Genomic DNA, 5297 nt, shown 5'->3' with positions numbered 1-5297 from the left:
AATACAAGGGGCTTTAAAATCCTCGCCCATTCCCACCAAGTATCACAAGCAGCGCTCACCTGACTATCACCGGATGGTTTGTTCGAAAACTTTTCTCTTGCTTTCACAGGAAAGCATCATTAATTAACACCTCACCTTCTTTTACACATTCAAACAAATGCTAACTCGGACACTCCATACTTCAATCATTTGTGCTGTGCTTTGCATCTTAACTCGAAAACCATATGCCATTTTACTCACTGTATTTTAGATTTCTGGTTCAAACTCTTCATTGCCGATGACACCACGAATCTGGGGCAACTTTTATCAAATTTAACAGCACCGGTTATTCCTACCGTGCACACAAAATACAATCAGTAGTGAAGATAAAATCCCACTATGCGTATTTTCAGATTCAACGCAGTAGGATTTCAAATAAAGTGAAAGAATTTTACACTGAAAAGATTTGGAAGTGTTCCTTGTATTTGTGTCTTTAATTAAAATTTGTGACGTCTGACTCCCGTTCATGCCACTGCTGAATAAGAAAGGAGGGTTTGACATTGACCAGACTGCACTGCCCCTGATATTTGTGAGCTCATCCTTTATATTCAGTGGTTTCTCGCCCTTTGATGGGCTGCATTGCAGCGGATATCACGTTGGCCTTTCAAGGTCCTCGGTGGATCCGTTTTCTCTCACTCAAATTTATCCAATTATTAAAGTGAAATAAAAAGCAATTAAGGAATAAGGGAGCCCTTTTGCCAGGAGAATATATAGCAAATAAAAACAGCAAATTCTGGAAATATCAGCAGGTCAGGCAGCATTTGCAGGGAGACGAAACTCGCCTCCGATTGTTCATGCACAGCAAGTTTAAACATAATGTTTCCACCCAGGATCGAACCAGGGACCTTTGCGTGTAAAGCAAACGTGATAACCACTGCACTACAGAAACCTCTGGTACAGCCGCCCAAACAGAGGGGAGCTGACCAGTGAGCTCACTCTGTGCTGATCGGGAATGTGTTGGCTCACCTTCAACAACTTCTGTCCCACACTGAAAGTTCTCAATCCTTCTCCTCCGCTGCCTTTTACAGAAATGTCACGGATCACCCAGCCACCGTGTTCACTTCCACAGACTCACAGTGGGGCCGCAGAGGCTCCTACCATCTCCCCGCGATCAGCTAACTCAACCGGTTTACAAAATTAAACCCCAAACATGTGCCCGGCAAAGGGCAGGGGAAGCCAGATAGTATGTAAGCTCAGTCTATCACAGAAAGTATTGGTATTCATGGTGATTACAGCAATTATTAATCGTCTCACAGACCTCAATTATTTTTATGCGATGAATTGATCGAGGATGGAAACCAGGTTAGTGCGCCAGGTCTTAACCCCTTGACCACCAGAGAACAGATACGATACATGTCAATATATTTATATATATTTATATATGAACCTGAATGTCAATGGCTAGCTACCTAGACTTCGTGGTGCCCACGGTAGTGTGTCTAAACTTGAGTGAGAGAAATTGTTCCACAGTGACACCTGTCATGTGTTCTACATTGTTACTGCTTGTACTATTACAAGGTGTGCACCAGAGGGCACTGCAGTGGGAGACTTTTAGCTTACCTGTGCAGGTGTGCCTGGCCTAGTGTAAAAGGCAGGCCACCAGGTATGATCCTCACTCTGTGGTTATCAATAAAGGACACATTGTCTCGTAGAGTCATCATCAGAGCATCTGAAGGTATAACAATTGGCGACGAGATTCCAGATCTTCTCACGAAAATGGCTAACCTTGGTACGTTGCAGCATTTTGCTGATGGTGATGATTGGGAAGCCTTTGTGGAGAGGCTTGTCCATTTCTTCACAGCAAACGACCTGGCTGGTGACGACCCGGCCACACTGGCTGATAAGTACAGAGCTATCCTGCGAACCAGTTGTGGGCCCACGGTCTGTGGCCTCGTCAGGGACTTGCTGGCACCAATGAAGACAACGACCAAGGCGTACGAGGAGCTTGTAATACTGATCCAAGAACAACTCAAGCCCAAAGAGAGCATCCTCACAGCCAGACAGCGGCTTTATACACAACGACGGCCCGAAGGCCAGGAGATCACGAAATATGCTGCAGACCTCAGGAGGCATTCGGCACCGTGGGATTTTGGTGCCCACCTCACTGAAGCACTGCGGGATATCTTTGTCATCGGAATCGGCAACGAGGGCCTTCTTCATAAGCTACTCTCAGCAGATACCACAGTCACACTGCAGAAGGCCCTCTCCATGAGCCAAGCATTCATGACCTCGACCTGTGGCTCTAGGCAGATGACTCATCCTCAGGACTCAAACCCGGCAAGTACTGTGCACAGAGTGGTGCCATTTAGAGGCTGGACTCTAGAACGTGAACCTTCTCAGGGGAGAGAGAACATGCCCCCGAGTCCCTGAACTCAATGTCCATGGTCAGATCAGCCATGACCTTATTGAATGGCAGAGCAGGATTGAGGGGCCGAATGGCCGACTCCTGTTCCTATTTCTTATGTTATTTTGTTAATCATTTAAGGAGCTTGAATCATTGATGAAGTTTTCTCCCCTATCTGACATTACACACTCAGTATTTCGGAGACTGGTTTAAAATGTTCAGTGCTCATGCGACAAGGAACCTGGGCGAATTTTGTTCAATTTATTTCACGGCAAAAGTAGTCTCCAAAATAATGTTTCTACACGGGTTCAAACCGGGGACATTTGACGTGTGGTTCTCCAAAGTGGTGGAGGTTGTGCTCGAGTTTAAAATGGTGCATTCGATCCACTTTGAAAATGCATCTACTACTACGAGGAACATTTTGCCCATGAATGGGCCCGCATAATCTATGTGCACCCGCGACCACGGTTTGGTAGGCCAGGGCCAGGGGCTCAGTGGAGCCTCCCTGGGGCCATTGCTGAGCTGGGCACAAATAGTGCACCTTCGGACGCAGAGCTCCAAGTCCGCGTCAATACCACGCCACCAGACATGGGATCTGGCTATGGCCTTCATGAGAACGATCCCCGGGTGCTCGCGGTGGAGCTACCGGACAAATGCCTCTCTGCCTCGCAGAGGCATGACTACTCGGCTGCCCCACATCAGGCAGTCTGCTTGTAGTGATAGCTCATGCATGCTCCTGTGAAAGGGTTTTAATTGCTCGGGGCAGGCATCACGAGCATCTGCCCAGTCACCAGTTAGGACACATCTTTTTTATAAGGATAACGTGGGGTAGCTGGCCGTCCAGCCTCTGATTTGGTGAGCTGTTAGGAGTGAACCTGTGGACTCAAAGGCATTGATTGCCATGACTATCTCACAGTCCTGTTCGTCAGACCCTTCCGTGGTCGCCAGGGGTAGCATGCTGAGCGCGTCTGCACAGTTGTCTGTGCCTGGTCTGTGCCTTATGGTATAGTCGTAGGACGCCAGCAGGATTGCCCACCGTTGAATTCGCGCCGAGGCGTTGCCGTTTATTGCCTTACAGAAACTTCTGGTACAACAGCCCCAACTGAGGGGAGCTGACCAGTGAGCTCCCTCTGTGCTGATCGGGAATGTGTTGGCTCACCTTAAACAACTTCTGTCCCACAATGAGGGCCCAATTTCGGGTGGAGTTGCTCCTAGTTTTTTGGAGCAATTAGTTTACTTTGGAGAATGTTAGAAATTGCAATTCTCGGATATTAGTTTGCTCCAGTTCTACTGAGTTAGTTGAGGTTGGCTTCAGGAAAGGTATTTTTTTTCAAAAAGGGGCGTGTCCATCCAATCAGGCCTGTTTTGCAAGTTTCGGCAGTGAAAACGTAATACAAACTAACGTCGGTTGGAGTAAGTGCCCACTTTTGTAAGTTCAGAACAACCTTACCTAGAGGTAAGCTCAGTGCAGGCACAGCCAGAGGGGGGGTGGGAATTAAACACAAAAATGACTGAAGCATTAAACACATCACTTAAAATGTCCAAAAACCTCTTTTGATGATATCTTGCCTTATATCTGCTGAATGAGGATAGTTGCTTCTCTTTTTATAAATAAACAAGTGTAACCTCACGGCTGAGGCAGGCACATTCCGGCTGCTTTCAGATGAGCTGTGAGGGATTATTTAAGGGTACGACGGCCCTGTAGCCCCCCACACCAGGATATCCTCTCCCCCGGGGTTTTCCTCAGTTTGTGCTCGGTGTACGGGGAGCTTTGGCCCGGGTCCGAGGTAGCTTGCAACCCAGGGATGGACAATAACCCTCTGAGCTCTGGAACTGGGAAGAGCGAATAACTAATGAGTTGTTTGTGGGTTTGAAATGCGGCTTAGATCTGTTGGTATTAACCGAGGTAGGGGCTGTGAGACATTGCATTGTGTTCAGGTTTAATCACAGCAATATCCGCAGTCAGGAGCTGAAACGGACGAAGAGCTGAAAAAACACAAGACAAAAGCTTAAGAAATGTCAGCAATTGTGGTAAACTCTTTAATGTATTTCCTGCTGGTTCAGTGGTGCGGCGCTCACAGAGGGAGCCCGGATTCAGAAAGTAACTGTTTCATTCAAATTCTTTAAAATAATGACATGCAACGAATTAAACTGTGTGTCGGGGGATGGGGATGGGTGAAGATTATTTGTTTTATTCCCCATTCATTAACCGACAGCGTTGTTTTGTAGAATTGTTACTGAGGGTCAGTGGAAACTTCAATAACTGAACTTTAATCATTCAAGGATTTTGAATCATTGATGAAGGTTTCTCCCTTATCTGACTTTACACACTCTGCATTTAGGAGACTGGTTTAAAATGTTCAGTGCTCATGCGACAAGGAACCTGGGGCGACTTTTGTTCAATTTATTTCACAGCAAAAATAGTCTCCAAAACAATGTTTCTGCCCGGGCTCGAACCGGGGACCTTTCGCGTGTGAGGCGAACGTGATAACCGCTACACTACAGAAACGCTGCGGTTCAGGTAATCTCAGGAAAATAACCAGAGCTTTAACCTACACAGCTGGCCGATACTTCAGGAGCTTGTTTTACGAGAATAGAATGACGCTGCTATATTTAGGCAGGCTGTGAGTGTGGCAGGAATTGATCTCGTGTTTCCCAGACTTTACACATAGGAATAGGAGATGGCCATTTAGCAGGGCGTGGTTAGGATCTGGAATGCACGGCTTGAAAGGGCGGTGGAGGAAGACTCAACCTTATCTTTCAGACGGGAGTTGTATAAGTGTCTGAAGGAAAAACAATTGCAGGGCGACGGGGGAAGGGCGGGGGAGTTGGACTCTCTGAGAGTCGGCACGGGCTCGATTGGCCGAATGGCCTTCCGTGCTGTCACCATTCCATGATTCGATAAGTTAGTGGC

At 47.1% G+C, this 5297-nt stretch overlaps 2 non-coding genes across 2 annotated transcripts; both read right to left on the bottom strand.

Moving 5' to 3' along the window:
• Window positions 1-856: 856 nt before the first annotated feature.
• On the bottom strand, window positions 857-928 carry trnav-uac (transfer RNA valine (anticodon UAC)). Its single transcript has one exon. It is a non-coding gene; the product is annotated as a tRNA-Val (tRNA).
• Window positions 929-4819: 3891 nt separating this feature from the next.
• trnav-cac (transfer RNA valine (anticodon CAC)) lies at window positions 4820-4892 on the bottom strand. Its single transcript has one exon. It is a non-coding gene; the product is annotated as a tRNA-Val (tRNA).
• Between the last annotated feature and the right edge of the window lie 405 nt (window positions 4893-5297).

The sequence above is a fragment of the Pristiophorus japonicus genome, unplaced genomic scaffold (assembly GCF_044704955.1).
Source record: "Pristiophorus japonicus isolate sPriJap1 unplaced genomic scaffold, sPriJap1.hap1 HAP1_SCAFFOLD_113, whole genome shotgun sequence".
Classification (NCBI taxonomy): domain Eukaryota; kingdom Metazoa; phylum Chordata; class Chondrichthyes; family Pristiophoridae; genus Pristiophorus; species Pristiophorus japonicus.
This window is presented reverse-complemented; position numbering and strand designations above follow the sequence as displayed.